The sequence below is a fragment of the Embiotoca jacksoni genome, unplaced genomic scaffold, assembly GCF_022577435.1.
Source record: "Embiotoca jacksoni isolate LCO1_2020_lvr unplaced genomic scaffold, fEmbJac1.0.p SCAF_11, whole genome shotgun sequence".
NCBI lineage: Eukaryota > Metazoa > Chordata > Actinopteri > Embiotocidae > Embiotoca > Embiotoca jacksoni.
The window spans coordinates 7728728-7754859 of record NW_027185241.1 but is presented as its reverse complement, the minus strand read 5'-3'; the positions used below and the strand labels follow the sequence as shown (position 1 = coordinate 7754859).

The window sequence follows — 26132 nt, the reverse complement described above, 5'->3', positions numbered from 1 at the left end:
TGAGAGGTGAGAGCTTGTTCACTGTAAAATAATCTGATTCTATATTCTGCTATCCAGGTCACATGGTCACTGTTAGTGGATGTGTGTCAGGAGGGTCTGAGAGGTGAGACACGGAGAATGAATTTGTGAACGTGTGCGAGCCACACACACGCGATTGTTTATATTACATTTAATTAATTGTGACGTACTGTATTGTATACCTCTGGAGATATGTAATAGGTAACAACTATAGCTCTAAAAAAAAGTTGGAATTTGTTTTAGTATTGTGATTATGTGTGATGATCGACACAGGTCTTTGGTGATATTATCTAAACCATTTTTGTAGTTCATCTACAGTATTCATACTGTACAAACTCTCAAAGATTAAATTATCAAGAATTAGAAGTTATAGATAAATGTGCGTCTAAACCAAGGCCATTATCTGCACCATTCACAACCAGTTCAGCTACTTAAAGTAATCAAAATAGATGACTTACTTTCAGATATTATTCACAAGTCATTACTGGGCACCACAGCATCTCTTTGTTTCTTCTTTTGCCCAAATAAAAAATTGCTTCTGTTTTTAAATAAAAAAAGTAATGACCCCATTATGTGGCAACCCTTTAGTTTATTCAAATGTTTTTATAAGCTGTGTTTGGCAAACTATTGTCATATCACCAGACAGATGCCAAGTCTGTATTTTCATTCAGCTGTCCTATTGTTGTCAGATCCTCAGTCACCATGTACACATATGTGTGATTATATATTTTGGCTGTTTTGTGAGTGATGTCTATTGCAGATAGCACAAAAACATGAAGACTGCTTTAAACCTAAAAGCCCCCTTGATTTTTTTTTTTGTTAAAAGAAGTCTGCACTTAAATGTTTTATATTCTGATCATCTAGAACAAAAAGCCCATTAAAACTGTGACACAAAAAGGAATTGTAATGCAATAAATGAACATGATCCAGTTTAGGATGCATTCAGTTAAACAAGGACAGATTCCCAAAGAACTGAAAGCACATATCAGAATATTGAGAACATAAGCGACTGGAAGGAATGAAATGAAAAACAATTAGACAAGAAGTTAAAAATAGAAAGACAAGTCAAATAGTGAAAGTAATTGACATCTCTATTAATATACTGTAACTCCAATCCAAAATCCCCCAAAAATCTGAAACAAGGGGTTAAAGAAAAAAAGAGAGAAAGATGAATGAAAGGAAGATGGAAACAAGTGGAAAAAGTCGATGGTGGGAGAAAACCAAAAGAAATTTAACAGGTCTGTTGAGCTACATGCCAAGAGTTTAACAGGATGGAACAATGTGGACGCTCAACTAAAAACAGAGATGAGAGCTGAATAACACTTTAAAGGAGCAGGAGAGGAAACCAAACACACTGTCTGATGAGAAGACAGCAAGTATAGGGTGACGTCCATTGTAGTACTAACAAACAATTACCCACAAACAATGGCAATAAAAATCGATCACACACTGCGCATTATAAGGAAAACTATAGTTTAAACGTCAAACCTGAGTGAATATTTTGTGTGTGTATGTGTCGTAGTGTGTGTATGAAGAGGGTAGGAGTGGGTGCTACGAGGAGAATCCCGGCACACATTGGTCTGTGCAACCTTTTCACACACTCCCCCCCGAGGCTACGTCAGGCCTGGTGATGCCCCGTGTGACTGCCGCTGGCATGCAGAGCCAACTGGGCTGTGATGTCATAAACATGTGTACCCCACAATCACCCCCCTCTCCCCCAACCACCACCACCCACTGCCAGCCTGCAGCATAGTGGATCAGACTGTACCCTTCAGGACACACTGGCCAAGGCTGGACTAATTTAGGGAGGAGGTGGGGTGAAGGGGGCAAACCGCTACTCAGAGTGTCTCAGGTGTCAGCCTTGTGCTGTCCAATATTAAAGACACTTGGCCTGTGTGTGCAAAGGTGTGTGGTTGTAAGAGTGTTGCTTATGTGCAGTGTATTTTTAGGTGACTGTATTTTCCACTCCTTGTGCAGCGCTCCAGGGCACCGACAGAGGGGACAGATGGAGAAGTGAGGCAGAAGGGGGGACATGGGGTTTTGTACAGTGAATCTGGGGATCACTTGGCTCTTACATAACTGTGTTCCTCGTTACAATTTGTACGAATGCAGTCTGAGAGATATTCTGAGCATGCTTGGGGTTTATTTTATGACATACTTCTCTGCAAATACTTGCAATATTTTGTTACATTTCTTCGTGTTGGAGACGAAAAAACAATGCTGGGCTTTCTTGCTTTTATTTGGATCAAATATTATTGCACATCAAAGTCCACATTGCAGCAAAAAGAGTCCAAATTATGCCATACTCGTGTGTGTGTGTGTGTGTGTGTGTGTGTGTGTGTGTGTGTGTGTGTGTGTGTGTGTGTGTGTGTGTGTGTGTGTGTGTGTGTGTGTGTGTGTAGTGTGTGTGTGTGTAGTTTTGTAGTTTTGTAGATATTATGCAGGGATTAGGTGTGGTATATGGCAATTATTTTATTATGCTTCAGTAATGAATGCTGGTTTCAGGATATCTGCTCCTCTTTCTCGCTCTGATCACACCAACAGGCTTACAGACTACAGGCTGGGGTGGCATTGCTTTTGGTTTACAATTTCATGAGCTTTGCGGTGCTGATGAATGAAGGAGGCCGTCACATACAGTGAGGGCAGCCTTCAATCACATGTCCGGTGGACAAACATGGAACATCACACTTTCATATAAAGTAATGAATAACATCACTCATTGCTGACTGATGCATTAAACTATGAATCATTTAACATCATCTATCTCGGCTGCTCAGCTGGTGGTGCTCACCATTTAGCTAAATGCTTTCCTAACAATTTGTAAAATGAACAATTGTCAGTTTCCTCCTGATTTAAACCTGCCATAACTAGTGACACCTAGGGGCAAAACATTACAAAACGTCTGTCAGTTGCACATCCGGCTTAGGGTTGTGTTTGTATTCACTTAATGAATGTAAGTCTAATATATTCATTCTCTATTAGCTTTTTTTGGTCTTTACCAACTCTTGAGGCTGGCTCTTTAGCTGCTAAATGCATCATTAGGTGCACCAGCTAGTCAACATTCACTACTCTGCCATGCTGGGCAGGTCCAGCTTAAGTTTATTTAGCTTCTTGTTGAAAACAGCTGCCTGCTGAGAGCTGCTAATTCTCTGTCGGTTCATCATCACCATAGTTTTTAATCAATTGTATAATTATTAATATTAATTAGTGCAACTTTAAGGTAAATTAGTCAAAAGCCAAATTATGTGGTCTTGTCTTAACTGTAAACAGGTTACTGCAGTGGTTCTCAGCTGGTCTGATCTCAGGACCCACTTTTTTTGACTAGCTAACAACACTAAAATGACTCTTGGAAAAAATGATTGACTTAGTATTTCATAAGTGAAGTTCAATGGTAGTCTATGGAGCCGGAAGCTTTTTGGACCCAACCCCTAGCGGCACTCTGTGGTATTGCAGTTTAAGGCACTTCCTCATCAGCCTCATCTTTCAGACCTGGAAGTTATGTCCACGTTTATATACAGTCTATGGTAGCGACCCTAATTTTTTGAGCCATTCAAATTTATTTCACAAATGATAGTGCAGTAAAACACCATGCCTTAAAAAGGCAGACTTATCTTGAATGACAGCTAACTACTAATGTGACAACTTTACTTTGGGTCATTCCTTTCATGTCAACATTGGCAGACCTCTGCGTGCATGCTTAAACATGTCCTTAAAAAAATAAAAGCCCAGCAGTAGGAGTTCTGTACACTTCCAAATAAAAGTGTTACTTTTCCTTCAACATTTTTTTTATCACAGACACATCTGCAACCCACTCAAAATGGCCTGCAGATCCACTTTAAGGTGGCGACCCATCAGCTGAGAACCACTGGCTTACTGAGTCTATAAACTTCATATCTTTCCTCACCTACACATTTCAGAATTAAATTATGTGTTAAGCAAATAATAGTCTGTTTTTTAATCAAACATCACAAACATGTTAACATGTTGTACAGCCTCAGCGGATCTTGTCAGACAGCTTGATTTGGGTATTGCAGCAAGATGGATTTACATGTTGCTCCTAAGGCATATTCATTCCTTCTTAACAGGTCTGTCAGGGCAGGTTATTGCATGTATAAAGCCAGCGTGTGCACGTCATTGTGGCAGGTGAAGGTGTATTAGGGAGAGGAAGTGCTTATATGGTAGAGAGTTTTAAAGGCTGTATTACAGTAAACTGATCTAATTTTCTGAACTTACCAGACTGTTGTAGCTGTTCTATGTTTGGCTTTACCCTCTTGGTCCTCATATCTAGATTACTGATGATTATTTTATTTCTCATATTGTCAAAAATCTCATTGTCAATGTACTTTGTGAAAGCTCTAAAAAACATTCCTCCAATTTCATTACAATTTGGATATCAAGGCATTTAGTCAAGAATATTGTACTATAACTAGCCCTAAATACAAGCCACAGCCAACAGAACTTTGTGTTTAGATGAATCTTATGATTTTATAGCCGCTATGCTTGCGTACTTTTACATATCAGAGGTCCTTCAGCGAATGTTTCTTGCCTTTTGCTGTGGGCTTGTAGTCAGATTACCCCATGCGGTTGTGGCAAGCCCTTTGAAACTGTACATTTATTCACAATACTCCGACAGAAAATGTCAGCACTCCTTTAACCTCTCAGCCAGTGTCTTGCTGTGACCCGGCAGGCAGCAGCTGCAGTGTTGACACACTGCCCTAACTTATACTCCATGGATTGCGTAAACCTTTCTCACTGCTTACAAGGTGCAATAATTTACATATTGGTTCAGTGTTCCCTTCTGCGTTGAAAGAGCACATGTTGTACTATACTCCTATGTCATCATTATCTCATCTATGTTTCTCTTTCCGCTGCCTACCTGCTGTAAGTCTGAGCAGGGAGTTTCCTTACGATGCTAAATTGCAAATCAGGATAAGTATTTGGGGGACTTACAGACATTTGAGCAAAGACATGTGAAACCTCAGGCGATAGAGAGGATAATGACATAATAACAGCCCAGTCCTCCAGTTATAATTCTTCGGTAGCCTCAGAGTGAGGTGTGTGTGTTTTGGCAGAGGGATGGTGTGGTAGAAAAAAATTCAGACAGAGGCTTCGTCTTCTTCCATGTTTACCTGCCCTCTCTTAACACATTGCCTTTTTTGTGGCTTTGCAAAACAACACTGCAAAATACTCCAATACAAGAAAAAGTCCTGGATTCCAAATCTTGCTCAAGTCTGTAGCACTACGTACTTTATCGTCAAGTAACACAACTCATGCAGAAAAGCTGGCCATATGACTGATATTATAAACAACACATTTGATTTTTCCTGTTGCATTATGCATTAGTCACACCTTACTGTTCTCAAGGTGGAGCAAGTTTTAACCCCTTCATATACAATCAGCTCCAGTGGTTCCCATCCTAAGGGTCAGGCTCCATCCAAAGGGTCACAAGATTAACATGAAAGGTCATGAATTGGTTAGTGGGAAAGGAAAGAAAAGAAATAGAACTTTGCCACACCAGTTTGCATTTATCTTTGGGACTTTTCTTGAATAATTTAGTTGGTTTTTCATGAAATAATGGGTAATTTTACATCTTTCAGCATCACAGAGATATTTAAATGAAAGTGTATGAGAGGTTTAGAGGGGCAGTGTTTCTTCAGGGGAACTGCTAACAACTCATAGACGTAAGGCTGTCAAAATGCTACCTAAGTAAACACTTGAGTAAATTTATCAAGTTATTCTTCACCACTGATTTCTGCATCCTCGCCCCTTCACCTCACTCGCTATGGGCTTATGCTTTCCCCTGATGCTCACCAGTTGCTTGCATGAATAAATGGATGAAAGAAAGAACAGGTAAAATAAACCCACAGATACAATCTGCTGGGGGAAAAAAATGCAGACTTGCAGATTCTTCTCAGAGATTTGTCACGGTGAATGACTGATGAGCGGGGACAGGCAGTAAACATAAGTAAACATGACGGTGGAAGCATATGTGTGTGTTTAGCTATGAGGACTTAAACTGTTTCTCTATGTATTATTAAGAAGCTGAGAAATTCAAGAAAACACAGGAGCTTGTCTTGTTTAGCAGGCAACTTGTTATTCTTTGATGAGGGCGTTTCATATTGATGACTCTGTTGTGAGTCAGTGATTTGTAGCCAAACAGAAATAACTTCGATTGAACTTCATGTTTCCGGAGCTGAACAATGACCTTTTGGATACTTTACGTTAAATGTATTCCCAAATAATTTCGACTGGGTTAGTCACAGATTTACTAATTTACATATGGATATGTGCAATGATGTGTGTGCCTGTGTTGTGTATAGCTGAAAGGAGTGGCAGATCCAGGTTGTCGCTGGATGTCACGTCTAATATCATCACGCAGCCACTGAAGCTCTATTATTCATGAGATCAATGCTGAGACTCAACCAGGCCTGATACAGGACATCCTACCCCCCTACGGCTCTTTCCCTCCATCCCTCCGTCGTGCCTCTTCAGTGTTTCTCAGAAGATTATTTTCCCTTCACCGTTCTCTTTTCTGCTGAGTTTGAGTTGTGAGGGTTGTGAACATGAAAACTGAGAGTGTTCACCTCAAGGGAAGACAGCCAGTGAGAGACAGCGGAGCAGACACCGGTGCCTGTGACACTTCGACTGACAGGTCTCTGAAGCCAGAGGCAGAAAGGTGGAAAAGAGAGGGGAATCAATGCAAGAGGGGTGATGGATAGAATATGGTGTTGCAGCGCTGTGTGAGTGTCAGATGTCTGACAACTACCAAAGAAGTGCGAACTTGCTACGTGTCCCATAATTCATTTGACTATTCATTAATTATTCCCTACATGATAAACACCCAGTAGTTTACTTGGGTGAGCAACAAATACAAATTTGAACTTGTGAATCATAATTGCTTTTCATAAGTGCAAGGTGTAGTTTAGTGTTGCATATGCAAACTGGTTCTTTGTAGGACTTTGTATCATAAAGTCTCACATTTCATGATCAAAATTGTGTAAGGCTGTATTGTCTGTACATTTTACACCTACTCATGAGAAAGAATAAAATGGCCAAAAGTAAATAAAAGGTCGATAAACTTTTCTAATCTTTTATCAGCAACTCAGTAAAACTTCTACTCAGATGTAAAAAAAGAGCAACGAGGAATTAAACAGTCAATCTCGATTACCCTTTCCACAAATCCTCCCACACTCAACATGCCACAGCTCCGCCCACACAGACTCACAAATATATATATCTGTATTCTTCCATGTGGAAAACATGACTGCATGGTGTGCAAGAGCCAGACTGACAGGGACTATCCATGCATGCTGCTTAATGCCTCCTCGGCCCATCAAATATGCAGGCTTTACTGCACAACAACCAGAATCTCTATACACAAAGTAACAGACTACATTACCACTCAGACCTTCTTGTAGACCTTTTTCACAGCAGACATTTTAACTTGTCATCGCAGGTAAAGCACAGGTCTATTAGTGATAGCTCAGTTTTATGAAGTGTCCCAGTAAGCCATGACAGTGAACTAACATGCACAAAGCAGGACCTACTCTAAATGTAATGCAGCTATCATTAATGCACCTGTTTCCCTTACAATGATAAGTCAACATGTCTGCCGTAGAAAGGGTTTATAGTGAGAGATATGTTAAAATATTGTCTGTGAAGGGCTCTTGCATCAAAAAAATTTTGATATCAAAAACATTTTACTACCTTTGTTTCAGGGATAATTATATGTTTGTTGTGTATTTCATTTTAAAAAATCTGCAAAAATTACAAATAAAAAAAATGTTTTACAGGCTGTTAACCTGTAACTGGGAGACAGGCGGGTTAATGACATGTTTGCATGGAACATAACTGTCAAGTGTTACGTCATCTTTAATGACACACATCAAGACAGCCGTGCATGCATTTCGCAGTTACTTAATTAGCTAACCCGTTTTACTTACAAATTAAAATTTATGATTTTTTAAGAAACATTTATTAATTTCCTGGTCTACATCAAACAAGACTCTGTCAAAAGCTCATGTATGGCTGTACATGTAAAAAAAAATGCTTAATTTGAAATGTAGGCTTGTATTTTGAAAATTGAGTCAAGCTGCATTTGGCCAACCAATATTGTAACTTCTAACACTCGTCTACCCACTCAGTCAGTGCGGCTATTGGGTCCAAGCAAAAATAAGCTAACAAGAAAATAACATCTGACCAAGCATTTGATGCCAACTATCAATAAGTGACACTTTTCAACGCTCTTCTCTATGCATTTCAGTTGATACTGAATAAAAAAGTTGTAAGGTTAAACATTTACACCCCTCACCCCCTATTCGTGCAGCATCAAAGTTGTTATTGTATGTTGTGTTGTGAAATACGCATCACGTTTCCTTATACGCCCAAGCTGTGTGTGCTAAATGATGTGCTTGAAGAAGAAATACAGGTGAAAATATGTCTCCAGTGATATGAGTAGATGTATTCAAGAGGACATGTTCATGTTGTCTACCAGTCACATCACTTTGTCCTGTTTAAAACTAAAGCGCAGACATTTTAGCAGACTAATCCAGTATAAAATGCCTTTCATAAGATCTATTTTTGTCCTGTTTACTAGCAACTGGTATCTATAATGCCTTACCCCTGAGAACTACAACTCAGCGGCCCTGGGAACTACAACTTCACAGAGATACATCAGTTCGTCTGTGTCAGTTGTCTTTGCTGTGACGTCTCTGCAGTAGTGCGTATGCCGTGGTCTGAACTTCCTGTACGTGGCTGCCTGGACAATGATGTCAGCACACACGCTGCAGCCATGGTCCGGGAAGTCAGGTTGAGGTTTGGGACTATGTGGAGCTGCTGCAGCTGGAGCAGAATCCCGAGGGACAGCTGAGAAAGTGGCCACAAAGCTCCCCCCAAAGGACTCGGTGAGAGACAGAGAGGGGACAATCCGGACTGTAGCATGTTATTAGTGGATGCATTGTGATGCTGTTCTCTCATTCTGTGCGCCACATTGCTGTGCGTAGTCACTAAAATCATCTTGTGTCTGTATGACTGTATGACTGTGTGACTGTGTGTGTGTGTGTGTGTGTGTGTGTGTGTGTGTGTGTGTGTGTGTGTGTGTGTGTGTGTGTGTGTGTGTAGCATTGCGCACAGGAAGCAGTAGTGACGCTCTCGCACCACCCACCATAGATATTACAATGGAAAGCCCAACTGAGCAACTACACACCCCTCCTGCCCTCCAACACACACATGGAAAACTACCATAGAGTTGTGCTATGGTTATACTGGCCAGCTGGTGGCTATACTCACTAACACTGGCTCAATAAAGGCTGAGTCAGGACACATTAGTCTCTGTATGTGTGTGTGTGTGTGTGTATGTGTGTGTGTTTCTGTGTGTGTTTGGGGACAGTGAGGAGATGATGGCAAAGCAAAGTGGTGTACACACACTCACATGCTTCTCTCTTGACACGTGTGAGGATAAACATTGATTTCCTTGACTGACGTTAACACCCTGTTGAGTAAACACGCAACCTAACTCACACCAGTGCAGCAACATACGACAGCCCCTGCACACTCAGATGCCTATGGGCACCGCGGCTGCGTCCACAGCCGTCTGGTGAGCAGCATCAGGCCCAACAAACAGCGCCAGTGCAGGGTTCAGAGCAGCCTCGCGACAGCTCTCCCACACATGCAGCACATACCTGTATTATGGTTTAACAGCTCCTGATTGGCAACACCGCTCACTGTCATGCCCCACAGGGAAAGAAACAGAGAGAACCAGGTCACACAAAAATGAACTCCCTGTCGCACTTAAGGCCAATTCATAAGATAAAACTATTAAACCTGTTGTTGCCAAAACCGTGGCCAGATTAACCTGTTTGGTGGCCCCAGGGCAAAAATTTGCTGTTTGTCCCCTATTCAACACCCAACCACCAACACCCTCTGTGCATTACACAGCTTGTTACCCTGTCACCGCTTCATTCCTATCAGGGCCAGAGATCACAGTAGACTGCACACAACAGCTTCATTAATTGCCCAGAGACCAGGCACTACTCATCAGCTAAAGTGATACTACCTTGTCTCAAGTTATGTTGAAGTGTTCATAAAAGAATTTTGTATAAAACTGTTTGTGATATTTGATTAAACAGAACTTTATTTGGCAATATGCACCATGTAAGTAGAGTAAAAGCTAAAACAGTTAAGATCAGGGATGGAGACACCCTGCAGAAAATACTTTAGGTAATATTTTAGTTTTGTTTTTTAATTGATGAAGCAAGCCAAAATGTAAAAGGTGATTTACCAAAGATAGACATGACTGAACACACAGAGCTTTGCGTTACAAAGATTCAGACAGATGGACATGTATGAGGTGCAATGAAATACTTCAGAGACCATTCCTATTGTGCATGAACAGAGCACAGCACAGTAATGCACACAAAGCCGGGGGAAGCTATAACTTTCATAAGTAAGTAGTCCAAGTTATGTTGCTTTATCAGCATCAGAACCTGAGGTACACACATTATTTCTGACCACTGCTACATGCGCATTTGCGATTTCACCATGGACCTGAAGCTTGGGTAGTGAGCACACATCAAATTTTGTGTCAAACTTAGGAAATCTACCTTGAAATGCTCCAGAAAGCCTAAAGCAATAAAGCAATGAGCTGGGCGAGGTGTTTTGAGTGACATTTAATGTTCAAAGAAGGGCAGAATGTCACAGTCCAATACCGAAAAAGGCGCATCAGGTCAGGAGCGAAACAAAGAGCATGCTGGTGGTTTTCTTTAACATTTGCGGGGATATACACCATGAATTCATCCTCCAGGGTCAGACTGTCTGAACTGAGTTCAACTGTGACGTTCTGAGGTGTTTGAGGGAAAATATGCAGAACAAACAACCTGAACTGAATCAAAGATGACGCTTGATGCGCCTACAAAATAACTTCCAGGAAGTGTTCCTAGTGTGGCAAGAGAAGAGGGAAAGGTGTCGCCGCACAGGAAAACTACTATGGGAGAAATGACTGCACAATTTAAACCGGGTGGGTTTTTTGGTTTGTTATAGGGCAGTCTTTGAACTTTTTAATCACACCTCACATGTACAGTGTATATGAAGGGGAGGATTCCATTTAGATAAAAGAAAAAAATCCCCAAGAAATTTGAAATTAATCAAATAACCTAATTTCAGTGAATAAGTAGTGAATGTGAGGCTTTTACAGTCAGAGGAGGTCAGCTCAGTTCAGCCTACTCTCCAACACTTCAAGCTTTACAGTGAAAGAAAACAGAATGAACAAGCCACCAAACCCTCACACTTAAGTGGAGTGAGGGTTTGGTGGTTTGTTCATTTTAATTTCTGTTTGAAAATATTCTATATTAACTTAAATCATCATGAGTTTAAGCTGAATATATAGTTAACATTATGGTGTGATAAGAACACAGACTTTCTGTTCAATTTCAACACTTCAAAAGTTGTTACAGTTCTGGTTATCGTTCCACTAATCACTCTAGATAAAGAATATCCTTTTGGCTAATGTAATCCATTTTGTCTCTTCTACACAGTTTTTATAAACCTTCTTTGTTCTCTCTGACAACCACAAACACACACACACACACACACACACACACACACACACACACACACACACACACACACACACACACACACAACAAATCAGAAAACAGAAGCAGGGTCTGTATAAAAAGCAGTGATTTGCAGTGAGCTGCAGGCAGGGAGATAACCAAGGCTGAATATGAAAACCGCTTATTGAGGAAAAAACTATTTAGTTTGAGTGCAAAACATGTTAAATGTTCTCACATGAAGGGCATGATGGGTATTTGTAATGCTATGAATAAAACTTAATATTAGTATCCTCCTCCCTCCTTTTCTCCCAGGCAAAAGTTGATCAAAACACTGAGTTAAGGACGTCATAATTAGATGTGGAAGTTTTTCTTGGGGCACAATGTGCAGTCCTTGCGTGTGTTCTGAAAAATTCAGAGAATTTGTTTTTTATGCCTCCTTTTGTGAATAAATGTGAGACAGTGTGTTATTGGGTTCATGAGATAAGTGTGTGTGTTAGTGATGTCTTTGCACCAACAGATGAAATGAAACAGTCCAGAGGGGGCAGTCATGATACTATGAATAGATTCCTCTCCTGTATCAGAAACCTGAGAGGCGGGTGTGTGTGTGTGTGTGTGTGTGTGTGTGTGTGTGTGTGTGTGTGTGTGTGTGTGTGTGTGTGTGTGTGTGTGTGTGTTTGTTTGTGTACTAAATGCTGCAAACAGGTGTGTGTAACCCTTAATCACATGTATTTTTTTCCCTTTTTTCTCAGCTTTATCCAAAGGCAGCTGAGTTTTTTTGAGTTACTTAAAGACATTTCACCTCTTATCCAAAAGGTTTCTTTAGTTCTAACATACTGGAAGAGAGTTCCAGATGCCTTTGGATAAAACTTAAATTGACCATGACCTGGATGACAGAATCATCACAGATATACTTTTTTCCCTTTTCTTTTCCTGGTTTATGACAAACTCATGCCATGACAGAGAGTTAAAAAAATGTTTTCTCTCAACTTCTACTCCACCTTAATTCAGAGGGAAACATTGTCATCTTGATTCCAATGCATTTGTTTATCAGTTTTAATAGTTACTTCATAGATATGTATGTATTTATAATATTTTACATACACACACTCAGTGGCCGCGTCAGTAGGTGTACTTGCAAAATCCACTATAATTCAATACAACAGCTCAGCGATATATTCGACTTTTACAATAATCTTCAGTTCTGAGTGACACTGTCATGGAGGTATGTTTGAAGTTGTAGTTTGTGTGTTTCTAATATTTTTCCTATATATGAGCACGATGGAGGAATGAATGATAAAAGCACACTTAAATATAATGCATAACACCACTAACTTTACAGCATCAGTAATAAATGTAAAGTTGATTTAAAAGCTCTTGAAATGTCTTAACAACAACTAGCTATGAGTTCAATGCAGATGTGGCAGTGCTGTTTTGCAGTAGATTGTATAGGCATGCCTTATGAGGTTATTCATACATAAACATTATAAACTGTGGTGCGTTGTTGTAAACAACTGAATAGATTAATTATCTGCACCTTGAATGATAACAATTAAACGCTCCCTACACATTAGTTAATCAACAATAATAATAATTCACTTGTAACACTCACTGGGAATTTTTTTTTTTTTTATAGATTTTTCTTCCACTTTGGAAATGTTAAGTACATTCTTCTGAGTCTAGCTATGTGATATTTTTTATTTAAAGCAAGACTTTCACAGAACTTGTCAGAAATTACTTGTATGTATTGCAAGCTTTTCTAAAGAAAATTATATCAACACTTTCTCTGCCACTTCCCAGGTTTGCCTGATTATCTGTCCAAGCAGCAAAATGTAATCACTAATCACATTTAAAGGCCTCTACTTATCTCACCTGTTTTTCCTGTCTTCCTGTTGTTTTTAATAGCAAAGTGAAGCCATGACAGAATCAGGGTTAAATCCCCCTTCTCTGCTTTCATCTTTAAGAACAGACAGATCTGTGAGGGGCGAGGAAAGAGTAGACTGAGTACACGCGGAGTAGAGAGTAGGGAATGTCCTGAATGCGTGAGTGTGAGGGGTGGAGGGCTGTTGGAACGAGGTGAGGTTGGGTTTGCACAGGAACATGCTAGAGGATAAGGCGTGTTCCCTTTGGCAGTGCAGCGCAGTGTCAATCCACCCAGTGCCATCTGATGCCTGTGCTTGTGACGGTGCAACAGTGTGCGGCAGACTCTGAGAAAAGATCTGGCAGCTATAAATAGGCCGTGTGTTAAAGAGGAACGTTGTAAATATAGTGCCCTGGCGTGGTGTCACTTTACACCCCCCCCCCCCCCCCCCCACCTCCTCTTGGTCTCGGCCCCAGCCTACTGGACTCCTCTTAACAGTTTCATTATGCCCGAGTGCGTCATGAGCGCTGGAAAAAAAGACTTGAAAACACGGGAAGAAAGGGAGGAAGAAAGAAAGGAAAGACGGGGGCTAGCAGCGGTGTAGTTGAGTTGTGGGACAGATTACGCTCAAGTTGTCTGTGTGTGTGTGTGTGTGTGTGTGTGTGTGTGTGTGTGTGTGTGTGTGTGTGTGTGTGTGTGTGTGTGTGTGTGTGTGTGTGTGTGTGTGTGTGTGTGTGTGTGAGATGTAAGGCTTCCCCTGGTCCTCTGGTGTCTGCAGGTTTGGGAAGCTTCCAAAGTACAAGCAAACAGAGAAGTGTTGAGGAGGATTTGAGCCTCTCCTCTTCCTCCCCTCCATCCCCTCCGTCTTCTTGCCTCTCCTCTTCTCTCCATCCTTCTTTTCCCGCAACTTCTCTCTCCTGTCCTCTCCTTTTTTCTCAATATCTTCTTTCCGCTTGTCTCCTGTCTACTCTACACCATTCCTTTCATTCCTGTCCTCTCTTATTACTTCTCCCCACTTTCCCTAAACTTTTCTATTGTCTACTTCGCATGCTCCCTCATCTTCTTTCCCTCCCATCTTCCCGTCAATCTTATCATCTCTTCTCTCTTGTCCTCCTTTTTCTTTTGTACCCTTCTCCCTTCTTTTCCTCTCTATAAACCTGTTGAGAAAGTGCTTTGCTGGGTGTGGTGTGGTGGTGTGTGTGTGCGCACGTGAGTGCGTGCGTGCACGTGCGTGTGCGTGTAGATGAATTTCTCCTATCGCATATAAAATCCTTCCTATGACATCACAGTGACGTCCCTTGACATTCAAATGTCCCCTGAGCCAGCTTTCAAGGGAACAGTGTGTGTGTGTGTGTGTGTGTGTGTGTGTGTGTGTGTGTGTGTGTGTGTGTGTGTGTGTGTGTGTGTGTGTGTGTGTTTGCACATCTGGCAAGAATCTTCAGGAGCTTTTTCCTCTTTGTTCCTTTTCAGCTTGAACAAGCGACTTCTTTACAAGAAAAAAGTCGAATACACTCCGTCTCTCTCTCGCTCTGTCTCACACGCGCACATACACACACACACACACACACACACACACACACACACACACACACACACACACACACACACACACACACACACACACACACACACACACACACCATATGTGACGCAACAGCCACTGGTCATGTTCCCAAGGTCCTGTTCTCAGAGCAGTCTGACTGGAGGCCTTTGTCTGAGCTCACTTTAAAAATAAAACTGGAGCAGGATTACCACACACACACACACAAGCACACGCACGCGCGCACGCACACACACACACACATACACACACACACACACACACACACACACACACACACACACACACACACATACACACATATCCTCACTCACTCTTTGTGCATGAACTAAGCCTGACCCGAGGTGGAAAAGGAGCCCACTGCCAGCTCATGATGCTGTTTAAGTGATGTGTGTGTGCACGTACTGTATGTGTACTCCAATACTGTATTCATGTGTGTATTATTCCATTCAGCCTTCCCCTGACAGTGCCATTATGGCTTGTGTAACACCTATGTGTATATAAGCGCACGCACACACACACACAAACACACACACACACACACGCACATACAGTAAGTGCCTCGAACATGATCACAGCACCTGTCATTTTACTGCTGTGCACAGAAACATGATCTCCCACAAATTATAGGACCCAGATTAAACTCGTCAAACTCTTCATAACTCCTCATAAATTGAGGAGACTTTCTGCTCTTATAGCGTTACTTATTGAGCCTCGCCAACACCCACAGAAAACTGAAGCAACATCCTGGAGCTTCCTGTAAACTCTATGACCCTTAAATTCATCACGTCTTTAAAAAATACAATCAAAGTAAATAAACTTGAAGATGCCTCGTGATCAAACTGAAAATAGGGCCCAAATATTTCTTAACTTTAGGCTAACCAGGTAGCAGTAACCAGGATAAGACATCTACACCGATGAAGGCTCAACAAGACAAAACATACTGGATGCTACTTCAGCTGTAAAAAATGTGAAGGAAATAAAAAGTATATAAAGATTATTTAGATCCTTTGGAAAACTTGAAAGTAGCAATTTTAGATATAAATAGCAGGGTTTTTTTCTGACAGCACTAGTACACTGTCGAGCAAATTTTCATCCAAACTTGGCAAACTATCCTTAAAGGACCACAAGTACTTACGTTTCCATCACGGACACCCACATTGGCATTCAAGCCCTTCACTGTGCCGTGTTTTACCAATTGAGAAACACTGCACTGATAACTCAAGACACACTTAATTATCTTTGTCTAGTAACCCCAAGATCCCTTCCCTTCTCCATTAATTTCAACTCCAAAAACACCCAAGCCACAGACGAATCACTGCCATCCTAAAGGTTTCAAGGGTGCGTTGTTAACGAGCACAGATGATACCCAAGGAAAGCCCTCACAGTGAATTAGCAAAGCTTTGACAAAACAAGGCCCCAGAGTTCCACGTTAATTATAATAAATGGAATAGTTTAGTGTTTAATTTTGTATATATTCTACTTTTTTATAGGCCTATCTTTATTTTCACTTTTTCGTCTGACTTGGTAGGCAGTGTTTCCCTGGTTTTTCATAGAAATAGTAGTAGAAAATAGCAAATATTCCTTTTGCAGTGCTATACATCTCTGAATTATTTGTATTTTTTTTTATAAAATATTTTAAAAACAGTTGATCAAATATTTCAATGGACATTTTGACACATTTTCTTGATTTGTTGATTATTTAAATCCATTTTCAATTGTATCTCTCTATTAATAGAATAAATAGATGAAATCAAAATGAATGAATTGCTTGGTAAGCATGTGCCAGGCTCACTTGCTCCTCTGGGGCCCTTTGACTGAAGATTACTCCCCACGGTTCACATTTTATGTGCGTGAGGGTGACCCTTGGCAGGTTGGCACTCAGGGCACATCACAAGGCACACCCTCCTCAGGACACTCAGACACTTTGCAAGGAGTGAAAGAACAGCAAGGACATTCGGGGGAGCCACCTGCTGAATCAGGTGCTTCTACGCAACAGAGTGTGATGGAAACTGATCCACTAATATCAGCCATGCAGCTATTAGTGCCCTGTACAAATACACTACCATCTATTAATACTGTAACCTGGCACACACACGCTGCTCTATAAATGCACACTCACGCAGTGGCTGTCACACATACCTGATCTGGTTTCAGGAGCACAAACCTTCCCGGCAACACATTATACAAGCAAGTACACTGGCCCACACATGCAGGCACACACACATACAAACACACTAGTTGGCCGTGGCTCTCAGTAGTGTCCCATTCAGCAGACACTTGAAAGGACACCCTAGAGAGGAGTCCTTTTCACAGTAATAGTGCCGGGCAGCACTTAGCGCGGACCCAGTGGCTCTCTCACACTGTAGTGAAGGAGATGAGGGTTCTCAATTCCACAGCAGCCTACTCTTCTCTTCCCACTGAGTGGGAGAAGAAGAGTCTTTCATGGACACAGTACTCCACCGGCTGCACACTCCAAAGCACTCACTCACCCGTCGTCCACTATCGAGTGCGAGATCTCAACTTTGAGTGAACAAGCAAGCGGGAATTGGCGATGAGTGTGAAATATTTCTGATTATATTCAGATGGCTCACACTCAAAATGTTGAAACTCAGCTGCCGCAACAGGATGAAAACATAACAAATGCTTATTGCACACATGAAGAATGAGTGATAAAACAAAGGAAAACAAAAAAATAAAGTGTTTGAGTTGGGCCTCCACAAACTGTCAGAAGTGCTTCAGTGCTCCTTGGAATAAACTACACATTTCCAACACTCTAATTGAGTGATGAACAATTCTGTGTCAAAAATGTTTCCCTTTATTGGATGATGGTGGAGGAGAGTGTTGTCCAAGGCCATGTTCAGATATATATTAACACTGTATGAAAAAACTGAGCCCACTCATTAATTTCAATGAGACCACTGCATTCGCACTAAAAAGAAATCACATTGTACAGAACCAGTTGAACTTTTCTTGACTTCAACTATAACCTATTGTATTCGATTACTTTATAACATGAGCATCATATTTCTGCTGTTGATTTTGAAATTGTTAAGACAGGAGATAAAATGATTGTTGCCATGATAACTTTCCAGAGTTATAAGAATGTTCCTCATATTCAAAATCTTGTTTAATGTCATTACAGCTGATAAGTCTTCAAACTTTTGGAGGTGAAACTTGAACAGATCATATTGCGTTGTTTCCCTTGTACCTAAAATAACACTTGTGGTGTTAATACAGTGCCCAAAATCCAAATGTTTGAGATATGGTGACTACAATGCTTACAATAAATGATTGACACCATAATACAAGACCTCCTGTCCACATATGTTTTTGAGAATTTTTTAGGCCCATAGTTTGTGCTAGTCCACTTTTCTCCAGTTCAAAGAAGGATTTAATGCTAAAGCTTAAAGTGATATTTTAGACAAAGGTTCATGGACACAGTTTAAGGAAGGCCCTTTCTTCTTAAACCTGACAAAGTACCGCCATATGAAGCCAGTTTTATAAAGAGATTGTCCTCTTATGGATTGGACCAAAAAAAATAAATATTTGTTTTCGCGCCATATTATTGCAAATGATTTTAGAATGAGTTGTTCCACTACTGTGTGGGTGTCCACATACTTTTGACTGTACCTGCCACCCCTATCCCTGCGGAGGAAAACCTCTGCAGTTTATTGCTTCTTTACCAGCTTATTCTGTGTTGTCTAAACACAGTGGAATGCAGACCCTCACTTTACCCTCAACATTGGAAAAATTACCCTGATAGCCTCGATTTTAAAAGGACACGCACCTCTCATCTTCAAAACACCTATTTTACAGTTCAGTGAGACATCATTTTTCAACACCTTCTCTTTCCCTCGTCCCTGTTGAATATACTGTATTGCATCTGTTGTATTCCCGAGTGTGTGTGCCAACTCAGCATCACTGTTGGAATTCATTACTTGTGGTTCGGCACGGCCAGGATTACAGCAGCATTCCCCGCTGCTCAGTCACAACGTAAATTCTGCTCGTCCAAGCGGATATCTGGGCTTCTTGGATGGGGAAAGTGTGTGTGTGTGTGTGTGTGTGTGTGTGTGTGTGTGTGTGTGTGTGTGTGTGTGTGTGTGTGTGCGTGTGTGCGTGTGTGTGTGTGTTTCTTGGCTGATGATGTAGACGGGATGAGTATAATACTAAGCCTTTAGGAATCAGGAAGATAGTTCTTGGGATGCCGAGAATTCCTTCCGGAAACCTTGCTGTCTGACAAAAGAGGGTGAATTTAAGGTTCTCTCTCTCGTTCTCCCTCTCTCTCGCTCTCCCTCAGTGTGTGTGTGTGTTTGAAGTCGAGTGAGTAAAAGTTACGGCAACAATCTCCCCCTCTCCGTCTCTATTCCTTTTGAGGCTAGAGCGGGCTGTATCTACTCACGAGACTAGAATTATGGGACCGTTATTCACGGAGGCCTATTATGGTATGAGGACACAACACGTCTCACTCCCACACACCCAAATACACACACAAACACACTCACAGACTCAGAGACAGTTTCAACATCCCAGGTGATGGGAATCAGGCTGTTCCAGCGTTATCAGACCAGAATGTGATGATGCTGTGGATTCCTTGGATACCTAAGTGGTCAGGTTTATTCCTCACTATAGACGAGTGCTGCAGACAGTTACCTAATCGCAGTCCGCTGTGCAATAAAACTAAATCTATACTTTACACTCATGATGTCATGCAGAGGAAAGAAAAGAAACAGGTTCACAGACAAAAGGAATGCAGAGGAAGAGCAAAGAGAGGGACAGAGGATGAACAAGAATCTGTCAGTGACACAATACAAATCAATGAAGCTCACAGGCTCTCTTTTTTCCAGATTACCATCACAGTTTCTAATTCAAAACTCATTTACAGTGTTGACAACAGAGAAACATGAGTTTTTACACAGGGCAAACTATAAAATGATGCCTTAAAAGATTAATCTAGTTTATTAGAACTTTTTATTTTTGTAGCTGTGGTCATCCTTTTTATTAAGCAGGATTCGATTTTTCATACCAAAGTGTATTGTCTGAGCTGTAAAGACATTATAATATAACTATGGCAACGTTTTCCAGAACAAGAAAAAACTGACAAATGATCAGACATCTTGTAAAAATTAGTAATTTAGCCTAATTATCTAAATAACTTAATTTGGAGGTAAAAGAAAGTAATCACAGTAATCTGTACAGCTGTGGTGAGTTCAGTCAAAGATGGAGCCGAGATGTTTTAATCCTGATTGATGTTTACTCTGCACAACCTGAGTAATAATGTTAATGTTCTGAGTTGTTTTCTCTCCCTGCTGAAGTTGGCTAAATTGTGGTTGGGCTGTGAAGTGTGACTGCTCGTGTTTCTTGTCATATTAACTTCTTTTTAGAAAACTGTGCTTTGTTCTCCGATCTCAACCATTAAAGGAAAACTTCAGCTATTTAGTATTGCTCTCCATTAAGAGCAGCGACATGCACAAAACGACATAAGACATGCTAATTGACTCTCAGTCCTTATGGATCAACTTCTTTAAACAGGTCCCCTTAATGCAGTTCTGCAATGTCTTTCATTACACCCTCAATGAAGGTAACTCTGTCAAACTCTATGCCCCAGTTTGCAAATCAGACATTGCATTAAAGTTCCCATATTGTATGAATTCAGATTACTATGTTTCCTTTTTTTTTTTTATTATAAAACAGGTGTAGGTGCTATATAATACTGTGAATGTCAAAACACTCACCCATGTCATATGTTTGCCGCCAAACTTTTTATTTGGAGGTAAACACCAAGCAGTCATTCCATCGCAGAGCTAGCAAGCTATAAGACCAAAGAAAAGAGAAGAGAGGCTTAAAAAAGGAGATGTAAAACTGTGTTGAGAGGATTTTTTTTTTAATGTACTTAAACCACAAAAATATCTTCCTCTGGATATCAACACTGCAAAAAAAAAAAATCACTAGAAAAGTGTAAAATATGGGGCCTTTATAACTTCTGAGCAGTTTCTAAGCCAACAATGAGATAATCATGATTACATGACCAGGGTTATTTCTCATAGCTCCTCCAGAGACACAAAAGACATCACACTGTTCAACAACTGTTTTTGAAGTTAGTAGCACTAAGAGTGACAGGTAAACTGAACTTCATGGATAAACATTGGTGGAATACCACGTTATCCTGTCGATTACAATATTTTTATGACAAATAGAATCAATGGCCAAAACTATGAAAATAATCCAGAAAATCACTGTATTTTTCTTTCATTTGTCACAGCAGCTGATACAATGAGCAGGATCAGATTCATCACGCAGGAACTGATATTAAAAAGATGCCAAAGAAGGCACAGATGCACGCCATGTTGGACATTGAAGCGGTTAAGAGAGAAAGAACATGACACACATACCACACACCTCTCTCTCTCTCACACAGAGCTCAAGGGACATAAACCAAGACGTGCATTTCCACTCTGAGCAAGGACAGACTCTCCACCACACAGTCACACACATACAGGCATTAATACACACACTTAACCACATATGAACAATGCCTGTGTTGTAATACATTTTACTGCATGTTGGCAAATGAGCAGTCCATTTATCCAATTCTGATGTGTTTTAAATCAATCAATTCATGCTTGTTTGCCAGTGCTGCAAACTCTCAACAGGACACATAAGTGTGCCCTTAAAGTTCATTTTTAGTTCTGTTTTTTGAAACACTTTTGCCATATTCTACTGCTGGCTTCATGGAGTCAACATAGTGTGCTTTTTCCGACATATCTTTTTCCTTTTTAATTCAGAAAAAACATCACATTTTCAGACCCAGAATCCTGTGGAAAGAATCCCCTGGCAGCATTTCCCACAGCTCACCTACAGAAGCCCATGAAGGACAATAGATGTATTCAAGTATGAATAGCTGACAGCCTATTGAAAACTTGTGAACAGGGTGTCAGGATACTCCTATATTACTGTTCTATAAATTCACAGTCACATTAAAAACCGTCAAATTAATTTTCACCCCCGACTCATGTTGACTCGAAGTTTATGCAACTTGTTTCTGCACACAAATCTATATGTCTGTACAAATGCCGCCTCAAACTACCTATCGATTGTACTGCACTGTAATCTGACGTAATTTCTCACTCAGCGCCAACAACATAACTTCAGAGATTATAAGAATGCAACAGATTTAAGTCCACAGAGAAGCAAAGGCACTACATCTTACAAAACTGCACTGATATTGAGGTCATTTTTTTTGGTAATAAATGGGCAGTCATTTGTGATGAATGCTTTGATCTCAAAATGACCTACTGATCATCCATTGTGTGTATTTGTGTGTGTGATATCTGTCACTTGGAGGCTCCCAGCGCTATTATAACGAGCATACGGTTGGCATCACACACAGCTCATATTAACCCTTTGGCTCTTCACTGCATCTTGTGTGTGTGAGTGCAAGACTGTGTTTTTATCTTTGTCTCCATCTTTGCAAGTGTGCACTTACAAGCGTGTCTCTATGTGTCCTCATCCACATTAAAGCGACGGCTAATGTTAGTGTTTTACTCATGTTTTAATGTCTGATTATGTGCAGTGAGTCAGGGAAAGAATGAGGCAAAGTCTTTGGCTCAGAGCTACGACTTGAGTGCCGCCTCGTTCTCCTCATCTAGCCTCATCATCCATCTTTATCAAGCCCGCACCCTCCGGTCGCTGTCCTGAACTTCTGCGGTCAGTGCCCTGAGAGAAGTCAGCCATGCACCCAGAAAACTCCCTCACACTCCCACAGCCGCTCAATAAGGACCATTCATAGCCCACACTATAGGACGTAACAGGACAGAACATTATGCTTACACACATTTATGCCAATGAGAGGGGTGAGCCAGAGGTGAACAAGAAACCCCCAAGAAGTAAAAATCTAATTTCACACAGAAATACACTGCCAAAAAGAATTCACTGAGACACAATGAGATACGTCAAGTGCAGCTTCAGTCTCTGAAGAATTGCATTCAAACCTCCCAACAATCCCACACACCGTCTTCGCTCTAGTCCCTCTCTCCTGCAAGAACAAGATCCATGAGTGGCTCCAGCAGATATCTAACCTGGCAAGCATATGTTTGTCTGTCTGTCTGTCTATCTGTCTATCTGTCTGTCTATCTGTCTATCTGTCTGTCTATCTGTCTGTCTGTGTGTGTGTGTGTGTGTGTGTGTGTGTGTGTGTGTGTGTGTGTGTGTGTGTGTGTGTGTGTGTGTGTGTGTGTGTGTGTTCCTCGGGCTGTCCCACAGGGGGATACGTGCGTCTCGTCTGTGAGTCACAGGCAGGGTCTGTGTCTGTGTGTGAGTCCATCAGAACGCATTAGCGTCAACATCCCTAGTTGTCCTCAGGCAGACACACACAAACACACACACACACACATGCGTTGTACATCGTTGAACCTCCCTAGGGGTATGTGCTATCCCCCCACGTCCCCATAAGCTAAAACCTCAGTCTCTCCATTCACTTCCCTTGTCAGACTTGCCGTCCACTCACACTGGACAATGCCTACCATTTGCTGCTCACCCAGGAAACACAGGGAGCTGCCCAGGACTGGATGAGATATTTAACACACATACACGTATGTGGTCACATTTTTCACCACAGACAAACTGTGTGCATAAAGCTCACTTTTTTGCTGTCTTTCACTATGATTTTGTTTTAAATTTCAGATTTTCTTTCTGATTTTAAGTGGTGGTGTTGTTTAAAGAACACGCCAAATACCTCAGTTTACAGTAAACAATGTCCGCTTGTGACAAGCTCAGCTCTGAAAATCTTCTATGTAAAGAAATTGAAGAAAAACTGAAAAAATAAACACAAATGAGTGATTATGCATCAGAATCCGTTCAAGAAAGTGAAAAAAAACAATAAACAATGAGTGTTTGTCTAATCAGACTGTCACACAGATTTTAGATTTGATGATGTAGTTTTTATGATGAAAATACATTTTTATTAGGTTTCTTTAAAAAAAAAAAAAAAAAAAAGCAAAGATAATAATGCCCTAAGTGTGCAGAATGGGCAAAAATACAATAGCAGACTTGTACATTGTGGTTTGGATTCTTATTTACTAGCACTCCTTGGGAAAACTTTTTAAACGTACTGTTTTTCCAGGAAGTAAAAGTAATAAGGTTTGACATTCAGAACAGGAACAATATGTTTCTGAGGAAAATTAAAAATGTTCGATGTAATTTTCATTATCTTGTATGTCCATACGAGCTGACTACTAGGGATAATAAACATACATTTTATTTGGAGAAGAGACATAGTGAGACGGACAGAGTCAAACTGGCACCGAAGACAACGGCAGACAAGTAAGACTGAGGTAGACAAGGAAACAGACAGAGGGACAAAAACAGGGAAACAGACACACGAAGAGGGGTGTTGAGACAGAGGCAGACAGACAAGGACGGGGAAGTGAATAAACATAGGCAGAGAAATAAAAACAGGTAAACAGAAAGAAAAATGGAGGTGTAGAGACAGACAGAGAAGCTGCCTGTGCAGTGGACAGCAGAGCTTCACTCTGTCTGGCGTTTCAGCGAGGCTCTCTGCGCTGAGAGCCATTATGACACAGATGAATAGTACATTAGCATAAGGGAGGACCTGACATGACACATGACAGACACAACTAACTCCCTTTCGTGCTGTCACCTTTTCATGAGCTTTCTCTCACCAAGAGGGAGCCCTTTCTTTCTTTTTGTTTGTCTGTTTACATGGAGTATGCATGTGAGTGTGTGACTTCAACATCCACAGCACAGTTCATTACATGAAAAGAGGATAGGCCATTGTGCTCAATAATACTGCATGAGACAGTTGCTGATACAGTTCAGTGTGTGTGTGTGTGTGTGTGTGTGTGTGTGTGTGTGTGTGTGTGTGTGTGTGTGTCTGTGTGTGTGTGTGTGTGTGTGTGGAAGAGAATAAAAGAGAATATAACAACTCTGCAGAGCCTCACTACACTGCGAGTGTTAGGTAAGAGCCTCTCTGTATGGATCTGTGGCCTTGTTTGGAGTGTGCCTCATTCTGGTGTGTTGTTTTATGAAGAGCCTCTCAGAAAACACACACATACACACACACACTCCCTCACTACAAACGCTATCAATGGTTTTCTAGCGCACGGAAAGGGAGCGCATGTTTGGTGGGTGAAAGCAGCAGCCCAAGGACTTCCATCCGTTCATTGTTCTTCATTCCTGTTAATAATTTCCAGAGCATAGATGTCTGTGACTATTCCTGGCACGTGATTAGGAGTTTTGTGAAGAAGGGTTGTGCGTAGGGGAAAGACTCTTACTCTGGCTAAGCTTTGGGTTTTCAGTTCACTCTATTCAACACTGCCGACTAAGTGGAAGTCACTTTTTGGCTTCCTCATCTTTGTTGACTCACCGGGCAGCCAGCGTGTATGTCCACAGGAATTGCAGGGGGATCCTTTGTGCGTATGAGGTGTCCTAATGTGGTGGCACGGTGCCTCTTAAGCACCTTAGAGCTGGGAAACACAGGAATTGCCCGACCTATCCATCCAGTAATAATTGGATCAACGTGTGTCCGAGGAGGCCCGGGCCAGACTGACTCTAACTACTGTCCTAATTGGATTAGTGTGTGTGTGTGTGTGTGTGTGTGTGTGTGTGTGTGTGTGTGTGTGTGTGTGTGTGTGTGTGTGTGTGTGTGTGTGTGTGTGTGTGTGTGTTTGTGTGAGAGAGGGTTTCCCCAGCTTACCGCGTTACAGGTGTCTATAGTAAAGCCACTGGAGTTAGACGTGCATGTGATGTCACTCTCTAAGACAGTCATCGGGTCATCATTGAGATCCGATGACGGGCTGTTTCCTTCTCACGTGGTAAAGTCAAGCAGGAGATTCTATCAGCAACACACACACAATGTCATTGAGCGAGAGCTGGAAAGAGACACAGAGAGGAAAGCACTCATTTACCTGACAGTGTCCAAATGAGCAGGGCTGTTAATGAAAAACTAACTCAACTGCTGACCAGGAAAACCCCAAGCAACTCAACAAAGTGGGCCCATTACCACAAATACATAGCTCAGGCAGTTATAAGGTCTGCTTAGGGTCTCAAAAAAATCTGAAGACTAAATGTTGCAAATTTTTAATATCAATATTTTAAAATACAATGTTTTGATGGGCATCAGTGG

At 41.2% G+C, this 26132-nt stretch overlaps 1 protein-coding gene across 2 annotated transcripts in view; it reads right to left on the bottom strand.

Annotated features, from left to right (window-relative positions):
* alg2 (ALG2 alpha-1,3/1,6-mannosyltransferase) overlaps positions 1–25724 on the bottom strand; it is a 39404-nt gene extending 13680 nt beyond the window's left edge. The window contains exon 1 of one of the 2 annotated variants that reach the window (XM_069142883.1): positions 25704–25724. The gene's annotated coding sequence lies outside the window, so the exon portion shown is untranslated. Of the gene's footprint in view, positions 1–13439; positions 13461–25703 lie in introns of those variants that run through there. The other variant, XM_069142884.1, reaches the window with a different exon arrangement.
* Between the last annotated feature and the right edge of the window lie 408 nt (positions 25725–26132).